Source organism: Scomber japonicus, chromosome 1 (assembly GCF_027409825.1).
Source record: "Scomber japonicus isolate fScoJap1 chromosome 1, fScoJap1.pri, whole genome shotgun sequence".
Classification (NCBI taxonomy): Eukaryota; Metazoa; Chordata; class Actinopteri; order Scombriformes; family Scombridae; genus Scomber; species Scomber japonicus.
In genome coordinates, this window is record NC_070578.1 from 16,269,691 (window position 1) to 16,294,195 (window position 24,505).

A 24,505-nucleotide genomic window follows, 5' to 3' on the forward strand; every position below is an offset into this window, starting at 1 on the left:
TAATTTCATGAGTGTGTAATCAGTGTACAAAACACACGCACATCATTCTTGTCGAACATTTCTGCTTCAAAAGGACTCGCAACGCTGCAGAATGCTCCCTCTTAAAAAATATTTTCCTTCATTGAATTTTGAAAAAGTACAGTGTTTTCAGGACAAATAGTCTCTTCATCAGAATAAGTACCACTTCCTCATTGTGAAAATGAAGACATTTCTGGGTAAGATCTGCCTTTGTTTAGTATTGTGTTGGGGCAATGACATTCATCTGACAGGGATTCCAGTCTAAAAATAGAAATACAGATGTGACCAAATAACATGCACAGCGCTGCGATCTAGACAACGACCCGCATATTGAGCCATGATAGAGCCAAATGACAAATGATAAGATATTAAAAACAAAACTTGTAGAGAGAAGATAAGCAGTATATACAATATAAACACATTTTCAGTCAGAGTCACATTTTTATTACTTACTTAAATATGCATATTAGGGGAAAATAAATTATGCTAATCACTGTAAATATACAAGTGCATTCTAAACAAGTACATCTTTTTTATTTTATTTCTTTAGCTGACATGCAATATGTAGTCCTCAGTGAATCTCATTCAAATCAGATGATTAAATGTCAGGCTGGTAATTCATGCACAGATTGTGATTCAAATGCTAGTTTCAATCTCAAACAAACAGATTTTTTTTTTTAATTCCTCAACATTTAGTTTGAACAAAATATATATATGCAGAAATTAAAGCTGTTAGATATGTTGTGTTTTAATTATTTAGTCACTGATTAAAAATGGCAAAACACTTTTGGACCATATGCTGTCTTATTTCCGACAGTACAGTCATAATTTAGGAGTAGCTTCAGATGCACGATCACATATGTCCTACCCTGCACACAGTATAAAAAGGTGCCCTTGACAATGACTCAGCCTTTCTGTATTGATGTTTTCTATTAATTTACCTTTTCTGAGATGCATTTTTTGTGCTGTTTAGTTAGGACGTAGGTTAGGTTTTCAAACATAAGCGTGCTGAGGTGGAAAAGGCAACTTATTTCCCTTGACATCTTCTCTTAAATTGTATAATTAAACATATTTTAAATACTGTGTTAGCAGGGGCATTCATCAAATCATTGTAGAGGACCAATTCAGACTTACCAATATTTCTTTACAGTTATACTTAATGTGATCATAACACACACAGCTGCTTTTACTCATGTGTTCACTGAACCAACATATACTTATAAACAGGTATAAGGATTTTTTTGCATTTTAATCTTTCAGCCTTGTAGAGTAACTTCTTTCATTTGCTCCCTCCAGGGAGGTCAGAGAAAAAGGTTAAGTATGAAATGGCACCCATGGGAACCAGTGAGATCCCAGTGTTTTGCCCAAGGACACTACAGCAGGGAAGATGCTGAGGGACACCCCAGCCCTCAAGGCTCCTCACATTTTAAACATTTTTGAGTCATATTGTTTAAAATAAATTTAAATAAAAACACCCTAAAAACACATACACAACCAGATCTTTTAAAGAGACATAAATATTTTGCTCTTAATCCTTATCTACAAAATTCTTTCCCTAAACAGACATGTTGAAAGGAAGGGTCAAAAAGGTGTTTCTGTTATTCATCTAAAAAGATTTTTTTATATTTGTATTAATTCATTCACTTGACAACATAAATATGTTATATTTAAAATTTTCAGTTTGCAGTTCAAACAGGCTTTGACTTGACCATCATCACCTTCATACCCCATCAAGGTGTCTCGCACATGCATGCACACACACACACACACTCACTACTGGCTCTTCAGCGCTCACCGTTTTACTGTTTTGCATGTCCCACTCAGCAGTGTATGAAAATAAAGACAGCGCCCTTGACAAAGACAATGTTGCGAGTCCGCTTTCTTTTTTTTCTTTCAAGTTCCCTGATTGGATTCCGTGTTCAACGCTGCTTTAGGAAGACTACGAGGTTGTTCACAGGCAATTATCGTTACATGTGGACTTTTGTCAAATGACGTGAAACAGGATTAACATGGTTTTGTCCTCTTCTCAGAAAAAACTCTATATATATTTAGGCCTATATTTATTTGTAATGCTACAATAAATGTTAATTTATGGTACACTCAAATAACTTTCTGTCAGGTTAGCTCATTATCATTATCATTATCATTATTATTATTATTATTTGAAAAATAATAAAAAAGTTTTTATAATATAATAATAATGAAAAAGTTTTTTTGTCTTTTTTTAAAGCTAAAGAGAGTTTTTCAAGACTAATACAAATATTAAGAGAAACTAGATATAATAATACACTAGACATTAAACCGTTTTCCTGCTAATTAATTAAATTGTGCATATTTTTTCATAATTATTTTCACTACAGTATATTCATAATAAATTCTTTGGAATTAAGTGAGCCATTTTGATTAGTTTTTTATTCCTTTTTTATTCAGAACTTTCTTTGTCAACATTATTATGACTTTTTCTTTTAGAAATGCTAGCTTAATTTCATGTTTTAGCGTTCGTAAGAATGATCGGAGGAGCATTATTATAATCATTTGTTTTTCATCTGTTTTGTTGCATTTTCTCAAGAGTACATGAATACAGACTCACACTGTTACTCTTTTCCCCTCTTCCTCTGTGTGAACGCTCCTAACTTTGTTGTGTGCATAATACTTCCTAACGGTTACAACTAATGAATTGACCAGCCTCGGGGAGGTATATGTAAACCTATTAGCTTTAATAAAGTCTGAAGGTATAAAATGACTCTCTGAGGCATTTCACTATACACTTAGTACTCTCCACAACCTAATAATACCAGTTTCTCTTCCAAGTACACTGTCGTGCTCTTTGATTGCATTCTGGGGTCTGTCTGCACAATTATTTTCAATTTAAGCACTTAGAGGATGGTGAAGAGAAAGAGAAAGAGAGAGAGAGGAGAGAGACTGAGAGTGAGATATGTGGTCTCCCTGCTTTGAGTTTCATGTAACCTCAGAAACATCTAGGAAATAGAAAGTGGTTGGAGGAGGCAGAAGGAGAAAAAGAGGAAGAAAAATTAAACAAAGACAAAGAGAAATGGAGACAGACCGATGAAGGCAGGACGTGGCAAACTAGAGAGACAGAGAAGGGGTGATATAATTTCCCTACAGTTAGCTGAGTACATGTTTGTGTGCTCATTTGGCCGCCTCTTAATCCCTGATTCAATTTCCAGCCTTTAAACATGACGAATTACATTCCTGTCCTCACCTAATGCTTTTAACACATCCCTATAAGAGGCCTTAATCAGGTGAGATGGGCCCCAGTGCTGCTGGCTGTACACACGCACACACAGAAACACACACAAGCATACACGTGTGAGTGTGTAATTGCAGAAGTCAATTTGGACACACACTACGTATAGAAGCACACACATTTGCCTACACACACATAGGCTGATTAGCCTAGCCACGGAGCTAGCCACCCCGGATAAGCCACCAGGTGGATAATGTGCTGCTTTACCGCCTTAATTACGCCATAATCTGTTCAGCGCCTCAACCCCCTGCACAGAAGGACATAGAGAGAGGGGTAGGAGGGGTAGTGGGTGATGAGGTGCGTGGGATGTAAGGGGGGCCTGAAAGACGGGACAAGAGAGGAGCGAGTAGAGCGAGAGATGGAGCAGAGTTGGGAGAAAAAGAGGGAAAGAAGCCTGGAGGCACCTTGCTTCTTAACCTAAACCCCCCCCCCCCCCCCCCCCCCCTCGCCAGCGCCACCCCCCATTTCATCTCTAAATTCTCTCTGCTCCAGCTGCCTTGTGCCTGGTTGTATTATTTCTTTCACCCCTTGTTTCCTTTTCTCCATCCTTTCCTTCGGTACTGCCTTTTCCCCTAAATGACTTCATATACCCCCAAGACACACTTTTTAACCAGTTTTATTGCCCAACACAACTCAGGCCAGTCTCTCTTTCCTTCTGTTTCCTGTACGTCTTGAGCCCCTACTGTACTGTACTGTATTTTTCCGCACCCTCCTTCTCATCCCCCCCGAACCCCCCACCACCCACCCCCCTGCCCTCCCTTGCCTGGCTGTTCTCCCTCCATTCACCTCTCTCCTTTAGTTGCTGTGTGTCTCAGTATCTCGGGTCCTCCTGTACCCTGTACCTGTCACTGTGTGCAGCCCTTTGACAAATCACGTGAAGGGCAGACTGAGTTTTGTAGGACGAGACAAAGCTTAAACATATGGCTGCTGTGTCCCCAGGTGCTCTGCCGTGTGCTGTAGCAAGTCCCTGGGAGTTCTTATATATAACATTAGCTACCTGTCTGTTCTGCCTTTCTGTCTGTCTGTCCGTCTGTCTGTCTATCTGCTATTTTCTGTGTAAATCTGTGTGTCTGTTTTAATCTCCCCATGAGCCTTGTGTTACAGTAAACATCTAGTTCTGTCAGTGTTCTACATTAATAACTTGTCCTCTGGTTTCCAAACTTTAAATGTGATTTTATGGAATTATAAACCTTTACATGAAAGTGTCCAAGTAATTTTGTAATTTAAGAAAATCTCTTTAATTGACTGCGTCAGTCAAAACGGCAAAATCAGCCCATCATCCTCATATATTTATTAGGGCTGTGTCAGATCAGATACAGCACAATCTGTGTGTCTGTATGCATTTTTAAGTGTGGTTAGTAGTTTGTGATACCTTACTTTGACTATAGATTGGTTTTTACTTGAACAATTAAGGACTATATAAAAAGACCTGACTTGACATGACTTTTGAAATGCCACAAAAACTGAAGTGGAAATCAAATCCATTATCTTCGATGAGGCAGATGAATAGGCCTCCGCACACATTTACAACCAAAACAGAAAGTTAGTCATAATTATATAAGTTGTTAATATCTGCTTTTAGTGTGTGCAGTAGTTCAATATCTAAACAGAAGGCCAGAGAAAAGTATTTAGAATATTTTATTACAGTAATAATGGAGCTCTTACAAATGGTAACAGTGCAGGTTTAACAATTCATGGATGATTACATGTCAAAAGTTTCTTTTAAGCCTCCTGTCAATTTCACATTTTTATTCAACTGATGCATTTGTGTTGCTCTTTCAGTATTTAGAGAATTTCTTAAATTCTTTAAATTTGATATCTATAAATAATGACTCACTGGGTCATATACACATGACCCAGTAATGTTGTTTTTATCATTACCTTATCATTACTCGCCCTCTGAAAGTACACATTCACTCAGTCACACTCATACATTTCACAAAGCAAATTGTTCCTGCTAATCAAGATAAAGTGAGATATGAGTGTTTTCTCACTGCACTCGATTCCAATTAATTGCCCCATTTAATGCCAATTAACCACTGAACCTCAATTTGTTTGTTTGTATTTATTCTGTTGACTTTTTATTTCCTCCTAAAATACTAGTTGACACAAAAGAAGAACTATTATTTTATTCATTTAACACTGCAGTTAGTAAGATGCTTTAGGCATGAGACACAAGCACATATTAACACAGTAGACACACACAGCATGTACTGTAGGTTCTAATATGTCTAAATGCATTCAAATCATGGTGGAGCATTTTGGTGTCTTTCAGCTCATTGTTTTGACAGTAAAGTCAAACTTAAACGTATTATTGGGGAAACTACCAAAGACACCTTACATGTTTTTTTAAAAATATTTTTTGGAGCCAAATATAACTTGGAGCTAAGTAAGTGTTTTTAACAAGAAATCAACTAGCTACCTAAATTTTATCTAAATTTGCAAGATTTGCAGCTGACACTTTAACAGTTCAGACAGAAATAGAGTACATACCCAGTAAGATGCATAGTTGAGACAAAGGAGAGTATAGGAGTGAAGGAGAAAAGGGTACAGTATAGACAGCTATAACAAAAGAGATCGTGAGAAAGACAAAAAGACAGTGTTTGGAAATGTCCTATAACGTTTTGAAGTTCTTTCCTTTTTGCAAACTTTACGTGTATTTGCTGGCATGCAGAATAATTTTGGGCTTTGCTTGTCTCCAGGGCAATGGCCTCAGGGGCAGGCAGACCCCCATGGGGGACAGGTGTCAGGCAGGTGTGTACTGTATGTGTGTGTGTGTGTGTGTGTCAGTGAGTAATGGCACTATCAACTGGCCTCCACGATCCATCATGCGCGTCCCTGGCCTAGCACCTCTAGGGCTGAAGCACCTATGCAGACACGCACATTTAAATGAGTGCACACACGCCCACACACATACATGCAGAAAAAAACACGCCTACACAAGCAGATGTACTTATGCATGAAAACACTGAACAAACCAATCATACTTTGAAGCGTGGTTTTGTTGTTTTTCCTCTAAAGACACACACACACACACACACACACACACACACACAGCAACATTATACATTATACATAAGATCTAATTACAGACTGCTGTTAAATAAAAAAGAAAATTGAGAGAAAGTTAATAGAATGTTTTTGAAAAGTTTGGTGGTTTTATGCTTTAAATGGCTGCACACACATGTAGCCATTATAATCTTCATTTCCAGAGGTCAAACATTTCATGAGTGTGTGTAGATTTCAATCAGCCACCCCAAACACTTGCTGATTCAAAGACAATGCTACTAAAAACTTAATTAAACACTAAACGTGAAGGCTTTTGTATTGTTTAACTTGTTTACCATACATTCCCCTCCATTTCTTGCCACTTCCTCTTAGTTCATTTATTTTTTGTCTCTTTTGTTTCCCGTCTTTCTATTTGTCCGTCGTCTTTCTTTCATGTAGCAGAAAATCTTTCTGAATAAATCTCTCTGTTCAGTTATTATCTCAACGGGGGAGGGTGGTATTATAATTAACAAAACAATAAAAGTTTATTAATGAACATTAAAATGCAAAATAGCAGGAAGAGAAGACGGTGGGTGCTATCAATCAAAAAAGAAGTGACTCCCCCGCTTTTTTGAGTCTTAATTAGCCGTCCGCTCATTAATGGGATGACTGTGTTTGTGTGTGTTGGTGCAGGGGAGGTTACAAAAGGACTTTAATTGATCAGTGGCCCCTAAATGGGCTATCAGCAAGTTGGAGACAAAAAAATGTAATTTATAGAATGGTGTCAGTTTTATCTTCATGCCAACTAATTATGAGAGCCAAGGAGTGAAGATTTAACTTGGTTGAAGGCCTCATCCAATCAGCCAACGGCACTGGGACCAATAATCTACTGTATGTTAGACTGCAAGTAACCATAAACCGAAGACTGGCACTTTACACTATGAAAATGGTTAAACTATCTAAAAGTCGAAGTAACTGGACAAAAAAGCACCACAGCATGTTAGCCAAAGAAATAAGGAAAAAACTACAGGGATTTCTTTTTTCCCCACATAAATACATTGTGTAACTTTTGCTCAGCTTTTTGACTTTTTTCTCTGGTTAAATCATACATTTCATCATAAATTTAGGAGCTTAAAAATTAATAAAGTCCATTTATGACAGAGTTTCTGATGGACAACAACAGTGCCAATGTATTATTGTATAAGCATATACTCTTTGATAGATGCCATTGTGGTGGACATCCACAACGCCGTCAGAGGGCATATGATGCCACTCACGGGTGATGAAATGAAATAGACCTTGATTTAAATTATGAATTTTTCTAGGTTTGAAAATTGTTTGAAACATTTGGGATAATGTAAGTAGGTCTAGTTGTTTTTAGAAATTTTAATGTAGAATAATGATAATGTAGACTAGCTACATATTATAGCTTTAACTGGCATATCTTGTCTTGCTTTATCACTACTGTATTTAATGTGTGTTTATTTTTTATTATCAATCTCATCATAAATATAATCAGTTGCTGTAGGAAAAATATTTTGAAATATTACAGTGAAATTACATTATTCACTAATCCCTACAGGAGTATTGTTTAAATATTATACAGTGGCAGAAAAGTTAAACTGAGTGATTAGTGCTCAGAGTCCTAAGCTCTATGGAACATTTTAGTGTCTTTTGGTTCATTGTTTTGGTTTTGCAACCTTCAGTTTTACTTGTATGGTTCACTCTCATTGGTTGCAGCAGCTCTGATGAACCCAGTGTACACTACCTGTCTAGCACCAAACAGCAGACGAAGCTAGCGATTTATGAAAATATTTGAGCATTTAGCATCTAATAAGCCAGATATTTCCCCAAAGAGATGGTGGAGACCAAAACAGAGCAACTGTAAAATAATTGATATATTCATAGAATTGATATTAGTAGCTAATACAGAGACACACATATTATGTTATGTTTTTTTTGCCCATATTATGTTTTGTTTTTTTGCCCCACCTTTTCAGTCTCATTACTGCCACTGCTCTTTCTGTTAGCACATACTGTACCACTGCCATACACCATTATCAAACTAAAGGTCAATATTGCATCATATGTTGTTCATCTACTTTCACCCTTCCCTTTGAACTGTAGATGCCACAAAATAAACTCCCATAATCTCCATAATCAGAAAGAATTATTTGTTATCAACACACATATGCTGTGAGATGGTACAGAATGTGTGCTGCTTCAGCTTTTTTTTATTTTTTTTATTTGATGTACAGCAGTCAGTACAAAGTAAGTGAGGAGAAAGAGAGTGGTGTGACATGACACAACAGTTGTAAGACCAAAATGTCACAAAAATGTCATGTACCATAGCCCATTAAGACAGATAGGCTGCCCTTATGAAGTTATATTTAACAGTATACTTTAAACCAATCAAAAGCTGCCTCCCCTATCCCTCTTATACCTCGCACACACAAACACAGGCACACAAATTCACACAATATCACACCCACACAGGCACACCTGAACACATATAAAACCCAGCTCGATTTATAATAGTTGGCATGACCCTGTGCCCCCTCTCAGGGAGGAACTAAGAGAGTTCAAATCATGGCCTAATTACGCCCCGCTCCGCTTCGCTCCCTCCGCCCTGTACTCTCAGAAACTAGAGCGCATGGCCGCCGCACACACATAGGCACCAACACGCACACATGCTCTGCTTTCGGAACAGACAGCCTGTTTCAGAATTAACTCCCCTGCTTCTATTACACACACACACACACACACACACACACACACACGTAATCATACACACACTTCCTCAACTGTTCCTTTGCTTCCCTACCACAAATCTTCCCATGTGTGGCACTCTATATCAATTATACACACACATGCACACACACACACACACACAAAGTTCTCGGGTCAACCTACATTTTTCTCTCAGTGAGACCCAGTCAGCGTGCTGGGAGTTCATGAAGTGTAAATTCAGATGCTTGAGAAAAAAGCAAAGAGACTCGAGTATTACTTAAAAGTTATAGACTTGTCTTTTCTAAATCTAGGCATCTATGTTATGTAATATGCAAAACAACAACCTGCATATATAAAATATCAGTGTACAACTTCAGTGAGGAGTATCAGAGTTCAAATCAGAATCAGCTTTATTGGCCAAGTATTTTTACACATGCAAGGAAATAGATACAGAAATATAGAAATAACAAGTGAACAACTACATACGCACAATGTCTACAGATGTATACAGATTCAACCAAAACTGTAAACAGGATAAACATAGTACAAAGGTGAATAATGAATAATGCTGGAATAAAAATGTTGATAAGTGTGACAGCAAGGTGTGATGTGTTTTTCTGCAAAAGTTAAGCCAGTTTCTACTTTAGTTGGAATCCTCTACATCAGGTCCAGTTAATGGATCAGCCTCATCACATGAATAAAGTGGCTGTTTTTTTCACACAGGATTAATGTCAGTCTTATGTTGGCCTTAAGATCCTAGAGTGAGAGTTTTCTACAACAAACATTTGTGGCACATTTTTTGATTTTTGATGTTGATCATACACGTTGCACCTGACCTGGCTATATTAAAAGCTTCTTGCAGGGATTTATATCACTTAACCTACAAAAAGTCTACAATAACCCGTTCTTTTGCTACATATAACTGTTGCTGATTAATGTATGCACATATGTCTTTTAGAATCACAACTGAAGCTAGTTTATCATCAGAAACACTCTGTCTTTCAAATTCTCAACACCTTGCCTGTTTTAAATCACCACCCGGCAGCATATAGTCTGAGATGGCAGAATTCCTTATTTTAATTATTTTATAAGATTTCAGTAAGTGTATTGGGAGCATTTCAAATAGCAGCTCCACTGCTGAGGGTTTTGAGGCCCCAAAAGTTCCTAGCTCCTCCTACCAGCTTATTGACAGACTCCACTTTTTCTCTGAGACAAAAAACAATATATGAGGTTTTGCTAATATTCTTAACCATCAACATGCAGTCAAAGGAAGGGGAAAAATTGAATAACTGGAGGCCTAAATTGTTCCAGACCTCTCAATGTCACAACTTTTCAGACAGTTTCAGTTTTCAGTTTAGATTGCCTGACTGTGATTGATGATTGGGAAGCTTAAAGTTGTGAAATCTGCCTGCAGAAGTTTAATTTTCATTCCCTATCAGACACACATGCACACAGGTCATCTCTTTTAGTATGCAAGAAAAGAGCAAACCTGATGTAAGAGAACAGGACTAAGTTGGACACTGATTGTTTGATAAGTCCATTTCTTCTTGCATTGCTCATCCCAGGTGACATTCTGCATTTCTTTCCACAGTTAAAAATAAGTTGAAAATAAAATCAAAATGGGATGGAGAGTGAAAGAAAAAGACAATAAAGGAAACTGATATATGCAGTAAGTGAGAATAAAGTGTCTGTGTGTGTGTGTGTGTGTGTGTGTGTGTGTGTGTGTGTGTGTGTGTGTGTGTGTGTGTGTGTGTGTGTGTGTGTGTGTGTGTGTGTGTGTGTGTGTGTGTGTGTGTGTGTGTGTGTGTGTGTGTGTGTGTGTGTGCGCGCGCGCGCGCGCGCGTGTGTGTTGGGGTTGTGGAGGGTCTCGCAGTAGAGGGGGAGAGCGATATGAATTGGCCCAGTGGAGTCACAGCAACACGATGGCTCTATTCTATTTTTGCCTTTTTTCTCTGGCCAGACCCACAGGCTTTTCCCACAGAGCTGCCACAATACATACAGTACTACCTCACTCTATACATGTGTTTGTGCCTGTGCACGCACATGTGAGCACGTATGTGCACGTATGTGCACGACTTTGACCTGTCCTTGAGAAGATGTGGCTTCCACTGAAACTGCCGCGAGAGAAAGAAACAGAGAGAAAAATGAGAGAAAAAGCAATGGCAGAGTGAAGAAAGAAATATGGGAAAGGAGGAAAGAAAAAAGAAAGAAAGAATAAGAAGAAAGAACCATTTTAACTTTACATTAAATAAACACTCAGTCAAAGAACAATATGTCTGTTCCAATATATTGTATTGATGATGAGTCATAATTTGATTTCTCTGCAACCATCCAAGTAGGTGATTCTTTACAAATGTACCATCATGACTTGACTCTTTTCTTAACAGTTCTTATAGGGGTTATTAGAACTTATAACAAGCAATTAACTTTATAGCCCTGGTCTTAAACTAGTTGACTTCCAATTTACAAACAAACCTTAACAGGGACAGAGGAAAAAGGGGCTAAATTATTATATTGTCTTTTCAACTCTTCTGTCTCGTTGTAACTCTTTGTCGACACTCTCAAGCTATTTCTCCCATTTTCCTTCCACTTCCCTTTATCAGTGTAGAGTTAATTAGAGCCTGCAGTGTAATATGTCCCTGTCTCATTTTACTGCTGCGCGCTACTTGACTACATGGTAATGTAATTGTTTCAGGGACACGTGCTTGCTAACACACTCGCAGACTTTACACAAACATGCAGTCACACCAGTCGCTTTGATGAGAATATGACAGGACAGAGAAATGTGATTTGATTCTCTTTACAAGCCTTGCTGCAATGATCAAACTCTGATGACTCCAACTGTTTGTTTGCTCTGTGTTGACATCTCACTTCAAGGAGCAGAGACTTGAGTGATTAATGAAAGCAAGAGCAGCAGAAGAAGAAGAGACGACAGGTGAAGAGAGACACAGAGGAGGAAGAATGGAGGAGAAGAGAGGAAGTGAGAGGACAAAAAAAGAGAGGACGGGAGGAGGGGGGGAGAAATAGGAGACGTGGAAATCTGAGAGAGAAGGACAGTGGAGGAAGTTGATCTGGTCAGTTCAACAGTTCAAACAACAGGACAATGAATTAATACTTTTTTAAACAACTTAATTTGCCTTTAAAAGGATAAATCAATAACTGCAATTATTCACACTGGACATAAATAACATTCTACTTGGCAGAAAACATTAAGTGTGTGTGTGTGTGTGTGTACGTTCGTGTGTGTACACATCTGTTTCACGCATACACACACAGATGTATTTGAGTGTGCACAAATGGACTCTTTTGGTAATTTGGCAACCATTATAAATGCGCCGCAAATGTCTTTTTAAGCTGTTGGGGGTAATTACTGTTTGTATGAGTGTGTATCGACCCACACGAGCCAATGGTAGCATGTGTGATAAACTTGGGTGTGTGTGTGTGTGTGCGTGTGCGTGTGTGTGTGTGTGTGCGATCCGTCCCTAAGGGAATTTTCTTCTGTTGAAAATCAACTCTCTAACTCTGCAGCAGGCTGCCAATATTTCAGTCGGCTGTGTAATTAATTATTTATTTAATATACTGTGTGTGTTTGTGTGCGTGTATGTCCGTGTGTGTGTGTGTGTGTGTGTGTGTGTGTGTGTGTCTAGAAAAGGAAGGTTTCATCTCATTCAGGTATTGATGTGCTTCAACCTTGACGCCTTCCTTTCTCACACTACACACACATACATGCCTACAGTATACCTGAGTGGAGCAAAGCAAGGTGTAATGGAACTCAATTCATTGGGAAGCAGCGCTGAGAATAGATCACTCATTACTTGTCCCGAGGTCACTACACACACACACACACACATTCACACACAGGCATGCACGCACCTGGCTGCAGGTGCCGTCTTGCATACATCGTGTCTACCTTCATTCTAAATCATAGCAACAGATGCTTTTTCTTTTGATGGTATTTGGAAGGAAAAAACATGACATTAACACTGATTTTCTTGGGGCTCAATTTCCACTCCTGTCACCTGTGGTAAACCTGTACTATGTGTTCCTGACATTTAGATTTTTTTAATTTTCAAAGGTTCAGTTCAATAACAGCAGTATTACTGATGTGATATTTGACTTGCTCTGTGCATAAAATGACATCAAAGGCATCTGAGATCTTTTTTGTCAGGCAGTCAGCACAGCTTTTTGTATTTGCTAGGCAAGCTCTAAACTCTGAGGCTCCTTGAAGTACTCGTTGTGGGCTCTGCGCTGTAGTTAGTATAAAAAGGTACTTAATCTATTCCTTAGAATTAACAGAATATACCACAAACTATCTGTAGTCATGTAGAATTGGCCCTGCACAGTCCTGGTGCACACATACACGTGTTCACACTGTTTTAGGACTGTAGTCTGAGCTTGATTGTTGTGTCTGACCCACTCAATATTTTGCTCCTCCTTTTAGGCCAGAGAAGTTCACATTTATCATTGGTTCCTAAAAATTGGTGACCTCATGTAATAAACCTTTTTAACAGCAGACATGTTGGCATATATAAGTTAAGTAAAGAAGGAAAAGCACAGATGCAATAAATATAATTAATGATGATTTTTTTCTAAATTCATCACAGTGGTATAGTACATGATGGTTTACAACTTTAGCTTTCCTGGACCCTTGAATGTAACAGACCAGTCGTTGATCTTATCAGTTCCACCTGGGATTTTCCTGCTATGACAAGTCAAAATGTCTGCTGTGAAAAGGGTCTTCTCCACTCAACAGAAATCAGAGCTTTAAGCCTTATTAGTTGGAATAAGTGAAGACACCTGTATGGCTGTGCAGGGTCTTCCAAGATAAACATGATCAAAGTCATAGCAGCTTTAGCATTTCTTCATTAGCAGTTCTTCTTTTTGACAGTTTCTTTTGTCACTAAATACAAGATTCCACACAACATACTTTGTTTTTCTTATTAATTGTATACACACCACACAGTTAGGAATTCTTGTTGATTGGTCATTTTTGTTTACTGGCAGGTAGAACATGCGTGCTAAGTCAGAAATTAAACAAATGAAGAACGCTGAAGAGAAAAGGAGAGTGGGAGTGAGAGAAAGGCAGATATGACAGAGGGGATGAGAATAGCTTTGGTCTGGCAAGGCTAGCACTGTGTCTGTGTGTGTGTGTGTGTGTGTGTGTGTGTGTGTGTGTGTGTGTGTGGTGTGTGTGTGTGTGCATGTGTTGGGGTAAGGCAGACGTGCCTCGGTATGTGACTTCTGCTGAATGGAGAACATCTCTGATCTCATCTGCCACAAAAGTGACATGCATTGGTCTGTGTGTGTGTGTGTGTGTGTGTGTGTGTGTGTGTGTGTGTGTGTGTGTGTGTGTGTGTGTGTGTGTGTGTGTGTGTGTGTGTGTGTGTGTGTGTGTGTGTGTGCCAGTCAGAGTGAGGGCATGCATCACACTGCTGATGGCCTGTCTAGTCCAGTCAGACCCTAGTGGGTGTGTGTCCATGTGTCTGTGTTTGTGTGTGTGTGTGTGAAGGAGGGGGTGTGTGAGGGTGTCTTAAAATGTCACTTTGCACTCTTCCCTGCAGCTGCATCTTTGACCTGATGATAACCTCAACACACACACACAAACACACATGCATACAAAGGTTTTTCTTGCTCTGCCTTTTCAGAAAAAAAATCACTGTCAACAGATACATTGTCTGTCATATTAATCTAATACCACTGAATCAGTGGAGATATATACAAGGTGATGGTTACCAAGGAGGCTGGTGTTATGTTAATTGTCAGCGTTATATGATTACCAGTGTTTTGGCAGTTAATGTTACATTATTGACACAGGTTTTAAAGTCAGAGTATTGACTTTGTAAGGGTAGTAGTGGGATAATTGATCAACCACTTGCTTAATGCTGACAACATTAAGAACATGTTGGAACTCCATTACCAGGTCACTCTGTACCAGCCTCATAGCAAACATACTCACGCATGCATACACAGGTTTACTCAAGTCACTTTTGGGGTATTTAGATAGTCTTACATTCATTTTCTTGACTCTTTCCCTAACCCTAACCATAATTACTACTTGCCTAAACCTATCCTTACACTAACCTTAACAACTGACCCAAAAATCAGTTTTTTACTAAATGGGGACACAGCTTTTCTCCCCAATTGCCCAAGCTGTCCCCAGTCAACTGGTCTAAAGTCTGGTTTGTGTCTCTGAAAACGACTTAAAGGTGCAGTGTGGAGAATTTAGTGGCATCTACCGGCATGGGCTTGGCAGAAGTATGTCTTAATTAGTGTATAATCCCATGAAAATAAGAATTGCTATATTTTCATTTTCTCAGACCTTAATTTTTACAAAGGGAGCAGGTCCTCTTCATGGAGTCTGCCATGTTGCACTGACATGCTGGGGTTGAAAGGAGGTGATATTCAGTTGTTTGTTGTGATTTGCCATTGCTAGATGTCACTAAATCCTACACACAGACATACACACAGGCACACACACACGTACCCACACACTTAGGTCAGAGGACATTACATCGACTTACATTAATTTCCTGGAGACTTACCTCCACATGCCTAACCGTAACCCTTAATATAACCTTAACTTTAAACCAAGATTTCACCCTTAAATGAGTGATTTCCATTAAGGGGACTTGCTTTTTGGTAGGTGAGTCCCCACAAAATGAGCAACACCTGGACCACACAAACACGCATGCTTGCCTACTTAAAAGGATTCAGACACAAATGTATTTAAATGCTAATAGAAGGAAACAAACATATAAATATGAACTTGCAACATAATAACACCTTGGTATTGTTGTTAAGGTGACACTTGGTGCTGAAACCAAACTTTTTTTCAGTATGTTTTCCTTTGAACACCCTTTTTTTAAATTTAACAAAAGGTTTTCAATGCATCCGGGCATGATGTTGTCTTAACCCTTACATACTGTTTAGGGTCAAATTTGACCCATTTTTACTTTTGAGAACCGTAAAAACACCCTATACTATTTTTTTTTAGCCAGACCTTTCCTAATGTGACCCAGAATATAATAAAACCGAGATAAAATGCATACTTTTTTCATTTTTGTGCAGGTGATACACATTGTTATATATGCAAATATACGAGTTTGACCTGTGTCTACATTAAAACATCACAAAAAAAAAACTGACCAAGACCTGTTACTTAATGTTAAGGATATAGTTTGGTTGCACCCAAAAAGCATTGAGACATCCTAAACATCATTAATGATAAAGGAGATGCAAATTTTAACTTTCCTCTCTCTTTTTCTCTTCACACCTCTCTGGGATGTTAATGCAACTACAAGCAACACTGTGTCCTGGTCTGCTATCTATTTCTTCTTTGCCCCCCCCCCCCCCCCCCCCTCCCTCTCCCTCTCTCTCTTTCTCTCTCCCTCTCTCTCTCTCTCTCTCTCTCTCTCTCTCTCTCTCTCTCTCTCAGATGCCAGCCATAATGGCAGTGCCAGGCAGGTGATGGTGATGCCAAGCTGGAATGACACACACTCACACACACACACACACATGCAAACTCAAACGTCTCCCTACGGACGCTCTTAATTAGACTCCACCCGTCCCCCACAGTCCCTGTGGCAGGCAAGACAAAGGGAGGCTCACTCGTTTGGACGTGTGAGTGTGTGTGTGTGTGAGTGTGTGTGTGTGTGTGTGTGTGTGTATTGTGTGTTTGTGTCTGAGGGGCCTATCTTTAGCAGATGCTCATACCTCTCCCGTCTCTCTGTGTGCGGAGCAGCGGTGCTATCATTAAAGTGTCATTGAGAAGTGGCACCACTTAATTTTAGCTGCTCTCTCTGGGGGCACTAAGGGAGACGCTGGAGACCTAGTTGGGAGAGAGAGACAGAGAGAGAGGGAGGAAGAAGGAGGAGAGAGGGAGAGAAGAAATGGAGACAGAGTGGAGTTAGACGCCAGATATAAGGGTTAGAAAGGAGGGATTAAGGGAGAACGCATAAAGGTTTAAGAGAACTGTGATAAGATCATTTACTGCAGTCACAATCTTAACTTTGCCTCCACAGGACAAAAAGAACACAATGAAAGGTGTCGCTTACCTTCATCACAAGTTGGAGGTACAAAGTATGCTCAAACTATAACATCTTTTGTTTTTGCTTTTAGTTTTTTTTCTCCCAAAATAGAAAGGAAGAGAAAAATGACTGGTACATGTAACATATAGTATAATAATAGCCCTTTACACTCAAATACACTGCAGATTTTAGACTCTTTCTTTTTCAGGGTTGTAATAAAGTGTATTCCTAACTTCAGGAAACACACACAAATGCATGTATTTTCCTAAATTGCAGTGTGATGAAATCAATCCCAAACATTCAACAATGTTTAAATGTGCACCGTTCAATTTAAGACTTAACACGTTAGCTCATTTAGATAACTACTGTGGCTACCCAAAACTCCTGTAGCTTCATCACAGTAAATTATCACCAGAGGATTTAAAAGACATGACCAGATCTGTAGCCAAAACCCAATTATTCAAGCTGTATGATACTGATTCATGTTTTCTGTATGAAAAGACAAAAAGAGGGAAGCAAAGGGGAGTAGGTATGAAAGTGGAAAAGATTGAAAATTAAAGAGAGCCAGGGAGGATGTTATACCTCTCTTCCAAACTGAACTGAGATGAGTTACATGAGACACACACACACACACAGCATCCTGGTGGCGTCGGGCTCAGTAATGAATCCATGTCTCAGGGACGTCAGGTGAGAAGCAGCACTTCCTATGGAGAACCCAAAATAACCAACTGGTTGAGTGTTTGGAAGAGAGCACAGACAGACGCACAGACAGACAGACAGAGATACGGTCTACCTGTAGATCGACAGATAACTGAGCGTATTTTCATCCATAATAGAATGACAAGTCAAAGACATTGTAAATGCAGAGGCGTGTTTTCTATGAGAAATGATATACATGCGTGTATTACAGTTTCCTGACTATTTCCATTGATCTGTTGGCCTTGACCTTGGTATCACCACTCTTTCCCTCCCTCCTTCCCATTTGTCTGTCTGCTCAATGTGTCAGTAAAATGTTAGCACGTTGTCGTTGTCTTCAAGAGCAGGTATAGACTTGTTAATACTGCCCCCATCTACCCTCTACTGCTATCTGCTATTTAAATTTTGTCTGGAAGGCATGTGTTTTAATGTGTTTTCATAAGGCAGTTGCCAACACATACAGAGCATTCTTCCACAGTCTCCACAAACTGTTACTTTTACTGGAGGGATAAAAAACTTTTTTTGACTCCCCAATTACCACATATTCTTCTCTTTCTCACCTCGCCTGCCTGCCATCACTTCTTCCTTTCCATTTTCCACCATTCAAGGTCTTTTAGTTTTTAAATGGCTTTTGTGAAGTTAAACAACTTATTCAGCTATAGAAGCAACACTTGGCTTTAGTCAAGAGTATTGTGCTTAAAGTCATGTTAAGAAACATCTTAATTCTTCTGAATGCACGAGATAAGGATATAAGTGGTTGTAAAAGACAAATCACAGTCACAGAGTTGCCATCAGTGTCAGTTTAAATTTAAATTAAATTTTTTTTTGAATGTTTAATTCTAATACCTGTAGGTAGGCTGCTTGATGTCATTAAACTGTAAACTGAAATGTCAGGTCACTGTGACATAATGTTTGTATTGTCAAGTATTATACAAGGCCTCACTTGGAAAAAAATAATTTAAAATAAAAAATGTGTGTCCTATTGAAACAGATTATGCCAGCAATGCATTCAGAAAGGTATCATAAGTGAGTGCAAAATACTGAAAGGAAGTTAGCAAAACCAATAACAACACAGATGTATTACTTGGAAAATGCTGAATCATGGGGGAAAAAAGACATTGCAATGCTAACATAGCAGTGACACAGACACAAAACTAAAATATTTTTATATTCCATATAGTTTCAAGTGTATGAGCTTTCTATGTTAATGTATATCAAAAAAATACCCAAGCACAAATCAAGGTGAACCAAAAGACAAAGAAAAGCTTGGTAATTATCTGTCACGCAGCCATTTTTGGGAAAAAACATAAAATTGGTGGATGTGCCTTTAAGGTCAAATTCAAACCCAACATTCAGTAACTTGAATACAAACCATGTGTCTAAGCCCTTTTCTCCACTAAAATGTCCTTCTCTCTTACTTTTAATTCGCACTTCCTATAGTCTCCTCTCTCCTTGCAACCACCCACTGCTCCCTCTACCCTCGCTCTCTCCTTGTTTGACACTTACTGTCATACAGTCTTGGCATCTGCTCCCCATACCACCCTCCCACATGTCTTCCTACCTCGCCTCACCCATTACAACTCCTTATATTCATTTACTCACTTTACATCTCTGTCCTTCTCCTGTTTCTAATCTCTGTCTGCATGCTGTGTCCGTGTCTCGTCTCATACCATGTGGTGTACTCGATAGGGCAGCTGACTCCAAAGTCCTCCTATGAATCTCTGTGTGTCGTTGGCGGGGGTTTACTGGGTCCCCTCATGTCCGTAACCCCCTCTGTTTACTTTACTAAGTCCTGACGGTGACTGTGGTTATCATTACTTTCAATGCTGGGCTTATGGGGTTTCATCAAAGACATTTTAAAAATTAACTAATATCTTGATTTGATTTAATGTTACTCAAAATACATTTTTTAAATTTGAAAGGAAAACATGAGCTTCCTTACAATAATCAAATGTTGTCTCTAAAAAACACATTCTTACTGTTTTCAGCCTGACTGCAATAGAGAGAGGCAAAGTAGAAACAAGATGTAACCATAGCACCATATTTTTTCTATTCTTGTTACCATACATGTTCTTTATAGTACTAAAGAAAATACATATACAAAAAAAGAAAGTACAAATAACAACATGCCATAAATGTTGATTAAATGCTAGAAAAAATTGTTTTGTTCATGATCATAGTTATGAACCATTTAAATTGTGTGAATAAGGAGTTACAGAGCATTTAAAAATCCCCCTTATGCACTCTGATAAACTATCACAACTCAAACATAAATCAGTTTCATTTTTTCACTTTGAAAGTGTGTATAGTAAGAACTGCTTACGACCATAAAGTTGAGCTTCAATCATAAAACATCATGAGTTGTTTAAACCTATTTCCAACCTGTTTATGACCACCTGACAAAGGTAGGTCCAATATTCACTCTACTTATAGCTCTTGTGTGGTCCACCAAAAACAAAATTTTCTTTACTAATCATTTGATCATTTCTGCTCATCATTTTGTGCTGGGCTGGAAGGTATAGAGTACAGTTGGCTTGTCTGAATTTGTTTCCTAGAAATGGCCACTCACAATTTTAAACAGGGGATTCATGAGAGCTGTGAAACTCAAGCAGAATGTTAAATGTTGATTCTCAGTGGGTTTGGCATTATGAGTGACCCTTTCACATTACAGAAAGTCATTTAATTTGATGTCCATGTGAAAAGTATTGGTTAATGAAAGTCTGTTTTTTTAAAGACATGATCAGCCCTCAAAGTTATTGGGCTGGGTGCAGTAATGGCAGTTTCATACCGTGGTAGAAATCAGGGAAGTGTAATGCAATGAGTTGGTGGTTGGTGTTCGACTGCTGTGTTTGTGTGTTTGGACTAATTAATGGTCCAAAGTCTTTCCATTTAGAGCTAGTCAGAGCAAACCAGCAATTAATCACTGTGGGTGATTGGTCATGGCTGCAACATCTGTCCCTTATTGGTATTACTGCACTCTATAGTACATCCTGTGTGTGTGAGTGTGTGTGACATTTGTGAAGTGTAACTGAGTAAGAGGATTTGTGTTGTGGGAGGATCAGGAGACTAGATCGAGAAGACAAAGAAGAGAATAATGTGTGAAAAGTTAAATTTAATTATAGTGACAAAATTTCATATTTGAAAAGAATGACAACAGTAGAGAAAAAGAGAAGAGAAACAAAGAGAGTGAGGTAAATCGGGCAAAACTTGAGAGGACAGAAGAAATGAGAAAAAGATAGAAGATGTGAAAGGAGGATTGGTCCAAAGACTTGAGAACTGAGGAGAAGGCGACTGGAGGTGAGAAAGGAGATGAGCGGGGACCCGAAGAAGGGATGAGAAAGGAAGGGATGAGGAGGAAAAAGGAGTGAGGCCCTCTTCATTTATTGCTCCACTGGACAAGAACGTGGAGCTCTCTAATGGCGCTGCCGTGGTAATAACAATAAAAACCAAGAGAACAAGAGAAAAAGAGAGACAGAGAAAGAGAGCAAAAAAGAGAGAGGTTAGGAGGGGGAAACATAAAGCATGATTGTTTTCTTTCTACATTTCCATATTTCTCTTTTCAGTTCCCTATTTCTCTACCTTTCTTTGCGCCCAACACACACACACACACACACACACACACTCACACACACTTTCCCTCTCTTCCTCTTTTCTGTCTTTCCGCTGTTGGCGCTGTGTGTCCTTGCTCCATGCTTTGTTAGGCAGGGCAGTGGCACTGTTGTAGTTGCTGTGTCAGGGCTTTCTATTGGTGGTGATTAATGTATGGAGATGGACTGATCGTCACCAGCCACCAACAATATTTTCACCGCCGGCACAGTGGAGGTGCACACAGGGGGTAGGGGACATAGTGACAGTGTGCCTGCACATAGGTGTCAAAAGCACTGAATCATAAATGCTTAGTCTATTTTCTACACATATCGGACATACTGATAAAGGCTCATGGTCATAAAATCAAGATTAATATTGACAGGGCACAGATCTTATAATTATGTGAGTTATTGTAATTACAAGATATTTTTCTTACAACTATGGAATCTTTATCTCTTAAGAATGAGATAATTACAAGATAATAAAGTCATAATTAATTCCCAGTAAAATGAAAAGCAGTTCTGGTTATAAACACGTTTTAAGGGGATACTTTTAGCTTTTTATTGTTTTCGGTTATTTATATGCTGTTATGATGTTGGTCTTTGTTAAACATGGTCAGGGTTCCAAAACCTCAGGGAAATGTATGTCCAAACTCTTCCTGCAAATCAAAAGCTAGGGCTTCAACCTGCTCCTCATATGCAATGTTTTTTTCAACCTTTTTGAAAACTGGCATTGGCTTGTCACGCATGCCTATAAACACCTCTCCGTAGGCTTGGCTGCTTAGGTTGTTGCTACGGTTTTACCATGTGTTTTTTGCGTTGTCCACTCAGATATTTCAGATCGAATTCTGGCTCAAACATGTATGGATGTATTTAATACTTTCTATCTACTATAATTTGTATGATGGTTTGTTAAAATAGAGCCAGCGGATGTCTGTCAAGAGTCAACTTCCAAGAACTGGCCAATCAGAACAAAGCTCCTTGGAAGGGAGTCCTTAAAGAGACAGGCGTTAAACTGTTCCCGATAGGTTGAAGAGAGGGGTTCAGTATGGCTTAGTGTCAGTTAAATAAAGAGTTTTTTGAACTGTAAATCACAAAGACATATCTCTGAAAAGCCCCAGATTAAAAATATTAACCTGAAAATGTGCATAATATTTCCCTTTTCAAACCACATTAAAGCTTTAATCATCAATACTCTTGGCTTTCCAACCACTCTGGTTCAGTGACCATGCAGTTCCAAATTGCATCTAGTGTTTGGATCCCGTTATACTCACCCTGAAGTTTTGTTGATGTTTTGTTTTTGTTTTTTTCAAGACTCAGCGAGACATCAACTTGAAAAGTTTTGTCACTTTCCAACATGACAAAACTCATCTTTGAGCTTTAATAGACCAAACATAACACCTCCTATTCTTAAAAATAATATCAGTCTCAAATAAAGATGTGTTACAGTAATAGGGACACAGTTTGGCACAAGGGTAAATTAACAGGCATTATTTTAAGACAGGGTTGGCCTCATTACATCAGATCTATATGAATGAATGAAAGTGAAAAACTTTGTGATGCTGAAAAACAGAACTATAAAAGAAGATGGAGCGCCCAAAACAGTTGTTATTTAATGACTGTAATTAACAAGTAAAATGTGTGCGATATCTGAGGACCAAATGGTGTGCCAGCTTGGCATTTCTGCCCACACTGCATATGTGTATGTTGTGATTAGGCCATTGAGACAGTAGATAAATTAGCTTTGGGAAGAAAATGAAAGTGCAAGATATACTGGATTGCCCTGTGAGAGTTCATATAGCCACAAACACACCCACCCACACACACACACACACACACACACACACACACACACACACACACACGGACACGCTAAACCTTCCCTCCCTTCCTTCATATCCACCTTCCCATCCATCAGGCCATCTCAGGGAGCTGCCCGCGGTTCCACTGGCTGGTTTAATTGTTAATGCTAATTGCTATTTATTGGCTCAGATGCAAATGATAGGCTGGCCAAAGTGAAATTTTATGAGGAGTGAACTCCCCCTCTCACACAAATTGAAAAAGTGAAACAAGAGGAAGAGGGAAATGAGGCGAGAAGAGAAGAGCTTAATGGCGGCTCTTTAATGGCAGAGAGCAAAAATTAAGACTGATTTAAGACACGGAGCTAAATCTCCCCAAAATCCTCTGTGATCCCCTCTCAGGGAGACACCCATTTGGCACAGGAGGAGAGGAGAGGAAAGGAGAGGAGAAATGTGAAAATAATTTAGTTTGAAAGCTTGATGTCAATATGACATGCTAACACAGCTGTCATGTTCTTTGGATTTTTAATTTGATGCAAGAGGAAAATGAGCTTGTAATTCTTGTCCCTGAATCCATTTAAAACAAGGAATCGATAGATAAGATAGATAGATAGATAGATAGATAGATAGATAGATAGATAGATAGATAGACACCATTTCCCATTTCATGAAAAATGGAATAATTGTATGAGAAGAAAGCATATGGAGAATGACACTGGGCTGAGGTCAAACTTAGCCAGCGGCAGTCTCTCAGTGACTCTCTATATACCAACTGAGCTTGCACTTGAACATCATCCATTTTCTAATACACTCTAAAAGGCAAAGCTGTATTTGCACTGCACATTATCTTAATGTAATCCTGAGACTATGTGTGTGTGTGTGCTCTACCATAGTCCAGGCACAGGACAAGCTTGACGGCCCTGTGTGACACAACAATGTCCTCTTTTTAGGCTCGCTCATTTGTTTTCCATCCATCCATTACTCCTTTCCTTCCCTCCCTCCCTCTTCTCCATCCCTCGCTCCATCACTCCATCTGATTGAAGGATCTTCTCTCCATCCTCAAGGTGTGATCGCTCCGCCAATTAAAGACCAATCCAATCGCATCTGAGCTTCTATGTGTGTTTATGTGTGGGGGAGCAATGTGTGTGTGGTCATGTATGCATACACTTATATGTTATGAGAATGCATGCGTGTGTGTGTGTGTCTATCTGTGTGTGTGTGTGTGTGTGTGTGTGTGTGTGATGTGAGATGTGAGATGTGAGATCTGAGAGGTTAATGCAGTTAGGGTTATTTCACAGTCCATTAAGAAGCTTATGTTGACCTCCTGACCCCAAAGCCAACAACACAGAATCCATTATCATGACAATAGGACTGTGTGCACATATGTGTGTG

The 24,505-nt window shown here is 39.0% G+C and overlaps 1 protein-coding gene across 1 annotated transcript in view; it reads right to left on the reverse strand.

The window, feature by feature from the left end:
* The window catches only part of lpin1a (lipin 1a), a 77,582-nt gene extending 58,361 nt beyond the window's left edge, over window positions 1-19,221 (reverse strand). The window contains exon 1 of the mRNA XM_053315880.1: window positions 19,206-19,221. The gene's annotated coding sequence lies outside the window, so the exon portion shown is untranslated. The remainder of the gene's footprint in view (window positions 1-19,205) is intronic.
* Window positions 19,222-24,505: the final 5,284 nt, after the last annotated feature.